Source organism: Mustela lutreola, chromosome 15 (genome assembly GCF_030435805.1).
Source record: "Mustela lutreola isolate mMusLut2 chromosome 15, mMusLut2.pri, whole genome shotgun sequence".
In the NCBI taxonomy this organism is placed as follows: Eukaryota; Metazoa; Chordata; class Mammalia; order Carnivora; family Mustelidae; genus Mustela; species Mustela lutreola.
Window position 1 is genome coordinate 17,220,344 of NC_081304.1, and position 15,262 is coordinate 17,235,605.

At 56.2% G+C, this 15,262-nt stretch overlaps 1 protein-coding gene across 2 annotated transcripts in view; it reads right to left on the bottom strand.

The window, feature by feature from the left end:
* The window catches only part of WNT3 (Wnt family member 3), a 47,561-nt gene that overhangs the window by 10,946 nt on the left and 21,353 nt on the right, over positions 1 to 15,262 (bottom strand). The window lies entirely within an intron of this gene.

Genomic DNA, 15,262 nt, shown 5'->3' on the forward strand with positions numbered 1-15,262 from the left:
TGAGCGCAGGGACTCTCAGGGGCACATCGTGAAAAGAACTGGACTGGAAAGATGGATTTGGGGCTCCAGGTTAAATCCCTCCTAGGCTGTGGGCCAGTTGCCCTGATGGGCCTTGACGCGGTTGGCCTGGACAATCTTGCACAGAGTCCGAGTTTCTGGGGCCACACAGACTCCAGTGACCCATGGGAAGTAACCCAAACCTAAAGCGAGGGAAGTGGCAGGCTTGACCCCAGCTGAAGCAGAGAAACAGAGAAGCTCCAGTCCCAGCAGGGAATTCATTACATACGTGTGTGCCTTAGGTTTGCACATGCACACGTGCATGCACACGCACACACACTGCCCATGGCAGTGTCTCTTAACCGCCTCCTCCGGACGCTGCCTGCCCAGCCAAAAGCCCCCAGTGCCTCCCTAGGGAATCAGTAGCTTCTAGTAAGTCCTCTGACCTTTGTCCCCTGGGGCCTCCATGACCATCTTGGCAGCTTCCTAGAAGTTTCTAGAGTACCATCTTCCCTCTTACCAGAGACTGGAGCTTGGCTTTGTTTCCAGACAAGTGGAGCTCAGTGTCAGGAGGGAGAAGATCCCAGATCACACTCTGCCGGCCAAGTCACCTTACTCTCCTAACGCTCATTTCTCAATCAATATCCTGTAAACCTCTCAGCATTATTTTTTTTTAACAGACTGCTTGGACATCAGGACTTTAATTTTTTTTAAAGGTTTTATTTTTATTTATTTATTTGTCAAAGAGAGAGAGAGCAAGCACAGGTGGGGGGTGGCGTGGCAGACAGAGGGAGAAGCAGGCTCCCCGCTGAGCAGGGAGCCTGACATGGGACTCGATCCCAGGACTCTGGGATCATGACCTGAGCCAAAGGCTGATGAACCACCTCTCAGCTTTTTTAGCAGAAGGGAAGGTCTTGTGGGGAGCCGGAATAAGAGTTTAAAATACTAGAAAACCAAGGTGCTGCTCTTCCCACTCTCTCCCTCAGCCCTGGAACAGCAGGAATGACATTTTGCAGGAGAAACTGAGAAAATGATCCGTGGGTCTCAGTGGACTTGAAGGTCAGTTGCCATCAGCCCTGTGATCAGGGACAGTGCGAGCTGGAAGAAGGGTTGCATGAGCCCCACCTCCTCCCCCTTCACACCCATAACCAGGCTCCAGTCCGGCAGTGACCTCAGTCAAGTCCCCCACACAAAGAGATGACAGAAGCCTTGGGAAGAGGGATCAGAAGACCCCAAATGCAGATCAGGAAAACACAGACACATCTGCACAAGCTTCCTGGACTAGACACAGGGCTTGAACTCAACGCCTGCTGTTTATCAGCTCTTACGTGGCTTTGCCTGTAGATTCCTGATCACTTCTCCAAGGCGGAGAACATCACTACCCTCCACCCCAGGCCAGGATGCTGGGGTTTAGGGAGGAAGCTAGTTGCTCAAGCTTTCCAATGCCAGGCCTGTGGCCGAACACAGCATGCTCGCTGGGCTGAGCCTTTTCCTTGGGTTTGCTTCCCTCGATCCTTAGAACAACTGTAGGATGTGGAAGGGGGTGTTACGGCAGCCCTGCTTTTGGGCGGCGTGGCCTCGCGTTCTGAGGAACCAACCCAGACTACAGAGGGGCTAAGAAGTGGCTCATTGGACCCCATTCCCTCTGACTCCAGAAACACTATGCCGCCTGCCTTCTGGGCAAGGCCCGCTTGGGGCTGGAGGCAGGGAGGTGGAGGGAGGGGCTGGCTGTAGGCCGGGCCCTTCTGTGCCCTGAGTCTCACCCATGGATCTCATGCCTCACGAAGCATGAGTGGGTCAGCCCAGAGCCCCCATGAGCACACGGCACACAGCCCCCGAGGGGGCCCAGGGACCATTCTCTCCTGTCCCAACTCTGTTTACGCTCATAAACAGCTTATCACAAGAATGGTGAGGTTCAAATAGCCATCACTGATTACACGATGGGCCTGTTCTAAGCACTAATGTCTATCGCCTTAGGTAATCCTCCCCGAACCTCATTATCATCATTATTATCCCATTTCCTAGATGAGGAGACTGAGACCAGGAAGCTAAGTATCCTGCCCCAGTCTGCAGGACTGCACAGTGTCAGAATTGAACCTCCCTCCCCATTCTGGCTGTCTCCTCATGTACTCCTTTTTCTTTTCTTTTCTTTTCTTTTTTTTTTTTTTTAAGACTTTAATTATTTATTTGAGAGAGGGGGACAGAGAGCACAGGTGGGGAGGAGAGAAAGAAGCAGACTCCCCACTGAGCAGGGAGCCTGACGTGGGGCTCGATCCCAAGACCCTGAGATCATGACCTGAGCTGAAGGCAGACGCTCAGCCGGCTGAGACACCTGGGCACCCCCTCCCCACGTGCTCTTAACACGGGCCTCGAGCCCCACCCCCCAGCTGTCCCAGCAGCTCTGCGGTCACCCCCGCAGGAATCCACCCAGGGTTCAGGGTGGAGAGTCAACACAGTGCAGAGCGGGCGGCGTGGGGGCAAGGCTCCCTTGGGAAGAAGTCCGGGCTCTCCCCACTCCCTCCTCTGACATTTAGCACCTGATGCCCCAGAGGAGGACAGTTAGAGAGGGGAGCTGAGACCCGATAAGGGATTCTGCCACCCCTGTCACCGCACCTGTGTTTGGTCCTGAATGGGGTGGTGATTCTCAGCCCCCTCCCCGTCTCCTGGTCTGGCCCCTCCCTGTCCCAGAGCAGCATGGGAAGACCTGGCACCCACTTCCCAGCCTCAGTGTCCGTCCCTTTGGCCAGAGCCAGTCTCCCCAGTGTCCCCACCATAGCGAACTCAGTCCATGTCCGGGTCTGGAGGTGTGGACCGCCCCTATGGTGGCCACGCTTGCCATCAGCTTGACCTCCGGCCCCCATAACACACTGATCTGAACCAGTCTGTCCCACAGTCACTTCTGGCACCAGGGTCCCTGTCCCATGTCATCCCCCATTATTGGTCTGCCCACCAGCCAAGGCTCCGAGAGCCCCGAGGCTCCAGCCTCCTTTTGCCCAGAGATGCGCATCCTCCAAGACTCTCCTCCTTCCTAGCTCTCTCCTAGCCCCTTGGCAGGCCTGGCCCCCTCAAGCTAAGCTGAGTCCTGGACTAGAATGAGAACCTACAATAGGAGCCCTATGACAGCACGAAGCCCATTTATACAGGTGAAAAAGCGAAAGGCCCACAGAGAGAGGTAGCTTGCCTGTGGCTGGCCACCGCAGAGAAGGGAGACTGAGGAGTGGGGATGTCCTTGCTGGCTCTTTATTTCCACCTGGCGAGGATGCTTCTCATCCCAGCCCTCCAAGGGGCTCTGGCTCCTGCTTTCACCAGTCCCCTCCCGCAGGGTCCAAGGTGGGCCTCCCCAGCCCAGCAGAAGCCCCAAGCCCTGGGCACTGGCTGGCCACAAAGGCCACCGTTACTCCCCAAACTTCTCCCAACAGGGAGATACCTCGTTCCCTGCCCCTCCTCTGAAGGACACCAAGTCCTTCCTACTGGTCCTACTGGATGACTGTGGCCTCTCCTCCAACACAGGCAGATTCCCTCTTGCCCTCCAAGGTCACATGCAACGCCAGCAATCATAACAGCAACCGTCTCCTTCACACGTCGCATCTACTATCTCAACAGATTTTCACAACAGCTCCCACTGGGGGCATTGCCGCCTCCATTTCAGAGGAGCAAACCAAGGCACAGAGAAGCGAGGCACCTTACACAGGGCAGTGGCTGAGCCAGGATTCAACCCTGGGTTTGTCGGACTCTGAGTATGATACCCTCTGAAAACAACTCTGGGCATGAGAGATGATCTCTTGTTTTTTTGTTTGTTTGTTTGTTTTGCTTTTAAACATTTATTTATGTATGTATTTGAGAGAGAGAACAGGAACGGGAGCATAAGGAGAAGCAGATTCCCCGCTGAGCAGGGAGTACAACACGAGGCTCGATCCCAGGACCCTGGGATCATGGCCTGAGCCAAAGGCAGATGCTTCACCAACTGAGCCACCCAGGCGCCCCAGAGATGATGAGTTCTTTCCCCTCCCACCAAACCTGGGCTCTACCCTGCTGCCCGGGGGCCAACGCAGTGTGTAGCCTAGAGGCTGGGCTGCCCAGCACAGACCCGGCTCTGCTGTTCCCTTACTACTGATCTCAAACAATTCACTCAACCTTCCCCTGCCTCAGTTTCACCTGAAACTATTATGTCTCACCTATAAGAGACATAATAAGAGGAAGGAATGAGAAAAAGCGTCGAGCACAGAGGAAGCCATGTTTAGAGGCTGTCCCCAGCACTTTGTCCCCCTGTCCCGTCAGTAACCTCCTGCTTCCTGTCCTCCCATTCCTGACGTGACAGAACACACCAGAATTTCTAGAGCCCCTTCCCATCTGTTATTGGGAAGGATACCAAGCTGGCCCTTTCCTCGGCAGCTCAGTCCTAACTGGGGTGGTTGGACACGGATATTTGTGACCTGGCTCAGTGTTAGAGGTAACCCAAAGGACCAGGGCATGGGGATATTCCCAGAATGCTCCATTCGAGGGTTTCAGCTCGGCTCTGAACATCCTGCTGGTCAGGAGCAAGGCCCCCTGGGGAAGGGACTGAGGAGGCCTCGGCCGTGGGACTGATTTCTGCAAGATAGCTGCCCTCCGCCACACATGGCCTGGCACCCCTGACCCTGAGCCTGCTCCCCGCAGGAGCAGTTTCAGGTCTGAAACTCCATCACCACAGATACATCAATGTCACGCACAGCGCCTTGTCCCCATTATGACATGTGTGCTCCCCCGGGGGAAGTCACACAGTGGGCCTCGTTCTTCGTTCTTCCTCCCCTAGTGCCAGCTCCGGCTGCTCTGCCCACCCACCGCCTCTCACCCCTCCCCGCCTCTGTGCGCAGTGAACCCTCTCCCCGCCGAGTGCCTGTCCCCGGCCAGCCCCTGGCAAACATCTTTAACCCATTGAGCCACCCAGGCGCCCCCTTGGCAAACATCTTATCCATCCTCAGAACAGGACTCCTAGAGGGCACCTGGATGGCTCAGATGGTTAAACATTTGCCTTTGACTCGGGTCATGATCTCAGGGTCCTGGGATCGAGCCCCGCATCAGACTCCCTGCCCAATGGGGACCCTGCTTCTCCCTCTTTCTCCCTCTGCCCCACCCTCTCCCTCTCCCTCGGCTCATTCTCTCTCTCTCTCAAACAAATTAAAAAAAAAAAAAATCTTAAAAAAAGAAGATAGGACTCCTGGGTCACCTCTTTTCTAAAGACTCTCATGGGCTCCCAGACAGAACTGAGGTCTCCTGTCTCTGTTTCTTTCCTGCACCCTATTCACACCTCCTATCGCCAAGTGCTGGATTCATTTGTTTCCAGTTCGATCTGGCTGTGAGAGTGGGAGCTCCTTGGGGACCGAGGGGGCATCTCCTCCGGTTTCCCCAACACTTTGACACCCCCCACACGTGTGCGCACACTCAAACACACGCGCGCGCACAGGCACACTTGGTCTACAAAAAGGCCAGGCACGTGACAGGTAGGAAGGAAGGAACCACTCCTTTCCCAGAAGGCCAGCCCGATGTCCCCTATCTCACAGCTCCTTCGCCTCACTCCCCAGGAATGCTGGCATCCGGAGCTCTCGCCTCCACACAGGACAAGACTCCTCGGTTCCGCTGAGGAAGTCCCTACGGTGAGGACCTCGGGCAACAGCGAGGCTCCCCAGGGAGGCAGGGACCCCGCCTGGCACCGGCAGCTGGTGAGGGGGAGAGCAGAGGGCACCGCCAGGCCTGCCCAGCTGGCCAGGGGCTATTCATAGCCAGCTCCTGGCCCGGCCCTGCCCCAGGGCTCTGCCACCCTCCCCCGAGGACAGCTCACCCTCCACCCCAGCCACCCACCGCCCAGCTGGGCTGAGGACAGACAGGGACAGCCGGGCAGGGGGAGAGCAGTCTGCTCGTGGACTCCTCGGTGTTGACCGCTCAGAGTGAGATTCCCTCTCCCGGGAGGCCAGACTCCAACACACAACGGCCTTGCAGAACTCCCGTAGCCACCTGGGTCCTTACCTCCCCACCGCGACAACATCCCTTTATCTGTCTCCCGAGGACCAATGAGGGCCCGCGCCGCTAGCCAGGGCACAGATAAAACTTCTAACCACGGATGCAGGTCAGCCTAGATGCTGACTCAACTTCCACATCTATCACATGGCCAGACACTAACGCGTGTCCTGCACCGGGTGGCCTGGCCAGGGACGCTGGCACTGTCGGCCCCGGGATCCTGCCATTCCCCCAGCATAGTAGGATTTTAGAGATGCGGGGTGGGGGGGAGGCATCTGGTTTGGGGTGGTTTGTATTTGGTAGCTATTTTTTTCCCAGATGGAATCATACACAACCTTCCCTAACCCCTCCCCGACCAATACACAAAACCAATAAGAAGAAGGACCTGTTCCTCTTATAAAGATACACATAGAATTAGCGCAGGATCCAGGAATTCTCGAGTGCCTGAGAGAAGTGAAAGCGGTCATGTCCATCAGTGTCAGGGCTGCGCCATTCGAGAGAACCAACAGGGGGACACAACAGAACATGACCTATCCATTCCATGGAATGTTACCCAGCCCCAAAGAGGAATGAAGTTTAGACACCTGCTACCACACGGATGAACCCTGACAACGTGATGCCGAGTGACAAAGGCCAGTCAGAAAAGGGCAGATATTGTAGGATCCCACTGAGGCGAGGTACCCTGGAAGAGGCGATTTCCTCACCACAGAAAGCAGAGTAGCGGTTACCAGGGCCTGGGGAGTGGGAGAGAAGTAGGTGCTGACTGAGTGTAGGGTCTGCCCTCACCCCCGCCCCTCTGCAGGATGAAACCTGAGAAGCATGGGTCTAGTCTAAACCCTTCCTTCTCTAGTTGGGAAGACTGAGGCCCGGAGAGGGTCCCAAGTCACAGTCACGTATGGAAGATGGGTGGGGACACAGCCCAAGGAAAGTCTCCCCTTCTCCTCCTTCCGGTCTTGGGCGAGCTCCATGGCCAAGCCTCCCCGAGTTGTGCCTTTCTTGGAGTCAGGAAGGTCCTCACCTTTCTCCAGGGCATGGCTCCGTGTCTCTGCCCGCCCCAGACAGGGCTCCTGTCATGGGTGCTGAGAGGGAGGAAGGAGACAGAAACCACTTCCTCTGCGGTCTTCTGTGCCTCTCTCTCCTCCAGAGTGGCCCCATGTTTCTGGAAGTCCTACAGTAATCCAGGGCTTGGTACTCCACCTGCTGGCTCCTGGGCAGTACTAGGCAGGTGCCCTCCCTGTTCCTGGGTCCAGTGGGTCTTCCACAACCCCCCACCCCACCCCCCCAGCCTGGGACAAGACAAAAACTTCCAAAAGGAGAAGGAAAGGCTTGAAAATGGACAGGACGTCCAAGAACCCAGTGTTGGTTTGGCAACACAAGGTTACTCCCTTTCCATTGAGGTCAAGAGGCCCTTCAGGGCTGGCGGAGGAGCCTAACAAGTTCAGGGGCACATACGGACTGGGGGAGGCCAGGGGAAGGGCCTGGCGCCCCGACACATCTAACTCCTGGAATGACACCGTTATAGCCCAGAATAGCAAGGCCATTCCTGCTCCCGACTAGGGCCACCCCGGTCAGGACGCTCTGGGTCACCCTGGTGCCCTGGCCAGGAGCTTGCGACAGGGCAAGACAGACCCAAGTCAAGGTGCACAAGTTACAGCTCTCCTGGCCCAGCTGCTCATCCTTCTGGATCTCGTGTGCCCCCCCCCCCCCCCCCGGTGCTGAGCACGGATTCAACCCCGCCCCCAGGTCAGTGCAGGCCAAGGCTCGGGAGTCGCTTTTCAGTCCAAAGGGGCTCCTGTGCTCCCTCCATCCACAGAGCAGGCCTAGAGACACTCCAACAGACGCCCTTCATCAGGGAGCACCCTCGCTTATGTATTGGAAGGGAAGAGCATGAGGAGGGTAGAAAGGGTCCGTGCACTGAGTTGGGACCCCGAGACCAGAAAGGAATCAATCAAGAAACAACTCTAAGAGCTTCTGAGCCCAGGGAGGCCCAGGCCGCCTGCGGGTTCCCCATCTCAACTTAGTCCCAGCCAGCCAGCCAGCCGAGGGCCCCGGGAGGGCAATAAGCATGAGGAGTGGATGGAGGTGTCCATACTGGGGAAAGCAGGTAAACAGAGTCATCCCCCGCCAAGTCACTCAACACGCATTTAAGTGATGACTCGGAATCCGGCAGAGTGCCAGAGGCCGGGGACCTGGAGAGGCCTTAAGCCACACCCACAAACAGTCCAGATCAGGACGCATCTGTCAGTTACAGACTCACAGCATTCTTCCAGCACCTACGAAGTCACGGTGCCGGGAGTGCCGTGAACAAGTGACGGAGCATCCCGAGGCCCTCGTAACTCACAACCCAAGTCACCCCCACGCCAGAGAACGTGCCGTCAGGGCCGAGACATCCAGGAAGGCGGAGGCGAGAGGGTCTCAGCCAGTGGTGATCACGAAGGCATGGCTGGGGCTCCTCGGGAGGTGCTGGGGTGGCAGGGAAGCCACAGGCATGAGGTGAGAGAGGGAACCGCAGCTGTTCCTACCCGGCTGGAGCCCAGAAGCTGTATCAGGAGCAAGGAGGGGAAAGGGGCCCTCACTGCCAAGCTTCATCCTGGCAACCTGAGCAGCCATTGGAGGCTCCGGAACTAGACTTTGGAGATATCAATCTATTAGACAATATCTAACTGCAAAATGGGCCCGGGGGGAGTGGGCACTAGTGACCCACAGCTGGGAAAGGGAGGCTAGTGTGACAGCTGATGCTAAGGAGGGTGTCAGGCTTGGCTGCACCTTACAACCCCTGGGGGGCACGTTCGTGGGTCTGGGGTGCATCCCCTATGCAGCTGGGGCGCGGCACCACCCATCTGGGCTCGAGGGGCCTGAGGCTGAGGGTCTTGGGACAGAGGCCTTAGGTTCAGAGAGGAAGTAAGGATGGTCACAGGGACACGAGAGGAAGGAGGAGAGCATGACCAAAGTTCTAAGCCAGGGTGACCAGGAAGATGGATATGATGTCAACAGAGAAAGGGACCTTAAGAGATGAAGCAGGTTTGGGAACAAAGACAAAGATAGTTTGTGGGGCCGAGGAGACCTCCAGGCACCTGAGTTCAGATGGTGCTGGGAAAAGATAGAGCCTAGAAGTTCAGATTTGGGAATCTGTTGGAGCTGAGAGTTGAATGACACTGGAGGCCTTGTCCCTCCCTGGTGGGCACATGGTAGAGGGAGAGACAGCCAGGAAGCCTCATGGTGTGGGCACAGGATGCCATGTGCCAAGGGAGGAGCCCCAGGAATGTGGGGCACTCCTGGGAAGGGAGGGCATCAGCAGGGGGTGGGGACATCCTATCAGATGGACCTCACACTTCAGGCCAGGGAATGGAGAGGGCTCTCCCAAAACCGTGCGGGAGGCAGGTCGGTTGGGCTTCACTCAAGCCAACACTGGCACCAAGCGCCCATGTCTGGCTTCTGTTTCCCGGTATTTCTGCTGAGGTCCCCACGGAGGCGCGGCCAACATACTTGGACAGAGTGAGTCACCACACCCTTCCTTTGCTCTGGTCTTTCCCTCTTCTACTCTTGTCCCCACCCGCCTCCCTGGGTGAAAGCTCTGAACATGCACTAAGCCATCAACCCTTACAGGGTCCCTCTCTGGGCCCATGGGTGGCACCTCCCAGTCCGACCCTTCTCCTGCTACCTGGGACCCACAAGGGTAGCGCTTTCCTCTCACCCGGGGACACGGCTCCTAGGCCTTTTCCTCGGGTTGGCTCAGCTGAAATCTGGGCTTTTGGACATCGGTCAGCCTTTTCTAGACCTATCACCCTGTAGTGTGTGCCCAACGTCGCCATGAGCATGGCGGGAACAGGAAGATGGGAGACTGGGTATGGGCGTGAGGGAAAGGGGGTGTTCCAGGCCAACTGTCTATACCACCATGAACAGGAAACCCACACATCCCCCAAACATAAAGCCAAAGTAAAGAACCATTTCCTCCCCCATTGGGCAGCACTTCAGATTCACCGTGAGAGCCCAAGAAGGGTCTTTCTACCTTCCACTCTCTCCCTAAACTCTCCAACACAACTCGCTGGCCCTACTGGCCAAGTGGTCATGTCTATATTCAGCGAGTGACTTGAACCACTGCCTGCCGCCTTCTCGAGGTCCCCTTGCAGGGCCAAGTGGGGCCTTCCGAGCACACACACTGAGACAACCTGAGAGCCCAGAGGGGCCATGGCTCTGGGCAAGTGTGGGAGGAGGAGAAGGGGTGGGTGGTGGACGCTCCAAGCCAAGGGATCAAAGACTGAGTCCCAGTCAGAGGGAGGAGGTGGAGGTGCTGGCCCTGAGCTCCATCTGCCATCCTGTCCCAGAGCCCTGTGGGGTGTTTCTCTGGGGAGGAGAGGGAGGGAGGAAAAGGCGGGCGGCCTCGGCTGGAATGTTACAGCTTCTGTTCTCCAAAGCAGCTCCCAGAGCGCCTGGCCTGCGGCTCCCGGCTGATCTGATAAGATGTGACAAGACGGCCTGAAAAATGTTGAAACCTGTAAAATGTTGAAACCTGTTTTTTGTTGTGTTGTGAGCCTGAGAGTTTTATTTATTTATTTATTTATTTATTTTTTTCCCCTCCTCAATTTCATAGGAAAGTGGAGTTGATCGGAGTGGAGAAGGGGAGGCGGGGAGGAGAGAGAGATCGTCCCCTTCAGCTAAATTGGGAGGCAGGGCTCAGAGCAGGATGGTGAGACCTGGGGAGGAGGAAAGGAGGGTGAGAAGTGGGAACATGAAGGGGGAAGAGCCTGACAGAAGTTGGGGGTTGGCAGGGGAGAAGGTGAGGACAAGGGAGGGAAGGAGCTGCTGTGGCTCTGACCCGTCGGCAGCTCCAGCCTGGGTCTCCTGGGGGCTGTGTCCTCCCTCAGCACCCCGAAAGGACAGTGAGCTGAGGGTCCCCTCCTTCAGTGCGGGTGTTGGCCCAGGAAGACTCACTGTGGGACATGGAAATGCCTGAGCCCAGGTGGGTGTCCAGAGAGAAGTGAAAGGGGGTCTAGGCCCAGGGCCTCACCCCTCAGACTCCCCAAGGGTCTCCCGAGAGGCACCAAGGCCACAGGTAGACGAATGCTCACAGGGGACTGCAGAGGGGAGACTGGTCCCCCACTTCCAGGTCCACAGGCTTTGCTGAGCAATTTAGGGCCCACGGCTGAGCCCAAATGACCTCACCCTTGTTCAGTGGGGTCCTGTGCCTCCACAGCTGGGAGCTGCAGCCCAGCCTCTCCTCTCAGACACGCAAGGGGTTGCCGCGCTCTCCACAGATGAGGCGACGGAGGCCCAAAGACATCAAATGACTAACCTAGGGTCACAACACTCCTGCCTACCGGTTTTGGGCGACCCTCTGAATGTTCCCTCAGTGGGTCCTGTCTCCCACCGGAGAGATGCAAAGCGTTCTAGAAACCGTGGTGGGACCAGGTTGTCTCTGGAAGTGCTCCCTGGTACAAGACAGATGCTTGATAAAGTCCTGCTGAATAAAAGTTTCTGCCCAAGGAGTTTCCCCTACTGGTCTCTGGCTAGTTGGAAGGGGGTGGGGAGGGGCACAAGATGCCCGAGGAAGGCTTCAGAAGCATTCTGTAAACAGCCGCCCGTGTCCATTATTCAATCACACTACTGGGCCATAGAATGTCAAAGATGAGTGGGATCTTGGGCTAATTCATTAGTCCACTCCCTCAGGGGAAACTGAGGCCCAGAGAGGCAGGGTGATTTGTCTAAGGTTCCTCCACTGGTTGGAGGCTGTGTAGGGGTCAGAGCCCAGGCCCTGTGACCCCAGCCAGATCTCTGTCTCCCTTACGCCGTGCTGTTCCTTCTCGAAGCCCTGGGGTGGGAGGGACCTGGTTCAGTACGCATGCATCACATGCCTGGCGTGCATAAGATGTAACCTCCACCCTCCTCAGAGGCCCCCACCCTGGAACAGGACAGACATCCCTGCAGGTGACCACGGGAATGGCACAGCGTGAGCATGGAAACCACAGGGGATGGGAACGCTAAGGGAGAGAGGCTGACAGCCAGGAGTCCGTCTTCAAAGGGGTCACCTTTGAGCTGGGCCTTGCAGACGAGTTCAACTTGGACACCTGTGACTCCCAGATCTTGGCCACTTGTTTCTTCCGCCTCCCCTTCTACCAACCAGAATTCTGATTTAAACTTTTCCTAAAGCATGTGCATCGTTAGCGCCTTTCAACTGGGGACACTTCTCTCCTTCTCTGATCCTCCAGCCCCCAAGTTGCATAAGGCAGAGGTCAGTCTCCCATTTTCCAGGTGGGGAAAGGCCCTATACAGTTAGGTTGCTTGTTTGGAGAAGCCGCGTCTGCTGGTTCCCCAGGCCAGGATTTTTCTGGGTTCGCACACTCCTTTACCCTTCAGGCCAGTTCCAGTAAAAGACAAGACAGAGCCTGCTTAGCCCTCTTGTTCGCTTGGAACTCCTATTCATCCATCAAGGTTTGATTTTAAATTCCCCTTTTAATGGTCCAGTTTGAACTGCTCCCTCTGGATAGTCCCCAGTTCTTATACATGCCCAAGGGGAGCCTTAAACACATCCCACTGAATTGTCCGTCGACTCTGTTTTTCTGCTAAAATGGAGTTTTTTCAGAGGATGAATTACTTTGCTCAGTTTTGTATGGTGGTCAGAGTGTCTGGCTCCCCCCAGGCACACGGAGCCCCCTACCTGACTAGCACAGACAGTCTCCTCGCCTTCTCGGGTCCCACAGGCCACTGGCAGGCCCAGCTGAGGGCAAGGGATGGCCTTCCTGGCTCTCTGGGCCTTATTAAGCAGCTGCTGACTCTTCCACCTAGAAATCCTTTGTTTGACTCCTAAGAAGAAGCCCAGGAGAGACCACGGAAGGGAGAACCACTTGGCTGGGAATTCCTTTTTACAGCAGCTCCCCTGGGCTCCTCTGCAAGCCACGGGCTTGGTGTGTATCTTCACTCAACAAACACATATGCTGGGCCAAGCCCTGTGCTGGGCGCTGGGAACAGAATGGGAGGAGGGGCACTCCTCGTCTTGCAACTCCCAGCTAAGCCTAGGAGCTGCCCCTGGAAACCCCACATTCCTCCCCTGCTGGGGAGGACTCCAGCCCACCCTGCCTCCCCCCAAGACAGCACGGCTCACACACTGGGGAAGGCCAGGTCCCAAGGACCTCACGTACCTCGATCACCCACTTACCCTCCCTTACACCCGCTTTCGGAGGACGGGGGAAGAGCATTTACCAGCTGGTGGCTACTAGTCAGGGATATGGGCTGAGGCTCTATGGCACTTAGATCTCTGGGGGTGGTTTTGAAAACTACAGACACCTGGGATCCACGGCCAGCCCTGCTGAATCGGACTTTCTGGGGAGGAGTCCAGAAAACTAGATCGTTAAAAACCTCCCCCAGAGTGCGACAAGACGGCGGCATGAAATGATGCAGCGTGAGGCTCCTAGCCTCCCGCAGGAAGTTCTCTGGCCAAAGATGTTTAACCTCAGTGTCCTCAGGCTTTGAGAAGTAACTGTCAGCTGTCAGGAAGCACCAAGGATAGACGAACCAACCAAATGACACGAAGGGGAAGCAACCAGACAAATTAAGAATGTGGGGCAGTACACAGAGCTACAGGACTGAACTTCCCAGAAGCTCCTGTCACTTTAAAAAAGTGGGGGGGGGGCAGGGGAGAAGGGGGAATGCCTAAGGTTAAAATAAACGTAGGAAATGTAACAATCAAATAATTGGAGCCTAGCTTGAAAATCCTATCTGGGAAGGCATTGTGAGGATAACTGGGGAAATCTGAATCATTAAGAATCATGATTAATTTTGTTAAGTGGGAAAATGATATATGGTTAGAGGGGTTATCCTTCTACTTTGAAATACAAGGGTGAAAAAGAGTCATGATGACTCTCTTTACTTTGAAAGGGTGCAGCCCAAGCAAACCGGGCCAAACTGGGGGCGGAGGTAGTTTGTGAGGGGGAGGGGGAGGGCAACTAGGGCAAAATGTGAAACTGTTGAGCTAGGAGGTGCGCATATGTGGGCTCCTTGTACTATTTATTCTGTTTTTCGGATTCACAATTTTCATCATAACACTTCAAAAGAACGATAACTATAAAAACTCCCACCAACTAGGGACTTCTGGTCACAGCCTCACAGGGCTCGAGCCTGAAACTCTGGACCAGGCCGGCTGAGCTCCCCAGGTGCACAGAGCCTGGGACAAGGGCAGTGCGGGGGAGGTCCTCACAGCCACCGGGCTCTGGGGTGGGGAGCACCTCTTGCTCCCTGGAGTTCAAGGATGCGCATTCCCAGGAGCGCATTCCCAGGAGCGCATCCTTGCACCGGGTCCTCCTGGGGAACCCCCACAGCCATGGAGGGCTCAGTGAAACAGCTCTGCATGGTACCGGCACTTCCCCACACTGTTTAGGGAGGCTCCACGCAAGTTCAAAGCCATGGCTGCCCCTCCCTCTCGTCCCAGTCCCCCATCTGCAGGCAGAGCAGCCTGAGCAGAGCCTTAACATCTTCCCCTGTGTTAAATCCACTAAATTCACGGGTCCTGAGTGCCCCCGCCAGCTCCTCCGCAGGGCCCTTCCCTTCACTCCCTCTGCGCTGTCTGCTCCAGGGGCTCATTGCCACAGGTGCCAGCCCGGGTTTTGCAAACATCTACTCAGCACCTGTTAAGAGCTGTATTCCAGGCCCACCGCAGACCTCTGCAGGACCTTGTTAAGTGTTCCAGCACTCGGAGGGGCGGATCACTGCTTCTCAGCCCTGGCTGCGAGTCAGACAGCCCCAGGGGGAACTGACAGCTGCTGGTGCCTGGGCCCCACCCCCAGAGAAACAGATTGAGCAGGTCCGGGTGCCCCCATTTCTCTGTGTTATTCCATGCTAAGGGGAAGAGGCAGGGTGGAGACTGTCCGAGGTCACAGACGAGGCTCAGAACCCGCCCAGGATAGTGGTGGGAGAGGGTGCCCCCCCACTCCCTGATCGTCACCCACAGGGGCCCCACCTCTGTTGCTCCCACAATTAAGCCATGCTTTCCAGCCGCTGGTGTTGTCCACTTTCCTCTGGTGAAAGGAGCCCTCCCTCAGTCTCCCCTTCCCGGGCTTGCAACAAATCTCTTCTTCACAGCAAGGGAGACAAACCATTTTTGACCCAGCAGCAGCACATCAGTCAAAAGTGTGTGGGCGTGCCCCTCCATTCACACACACACACACACACACACACACACACACACACATCTAAACTACTGGCCAGCCAGCCACCATGCTCAGATTTTATCTGCCTTACAAAACACAGGCTAACGGACGGACGCAAAAAGACAAGACAA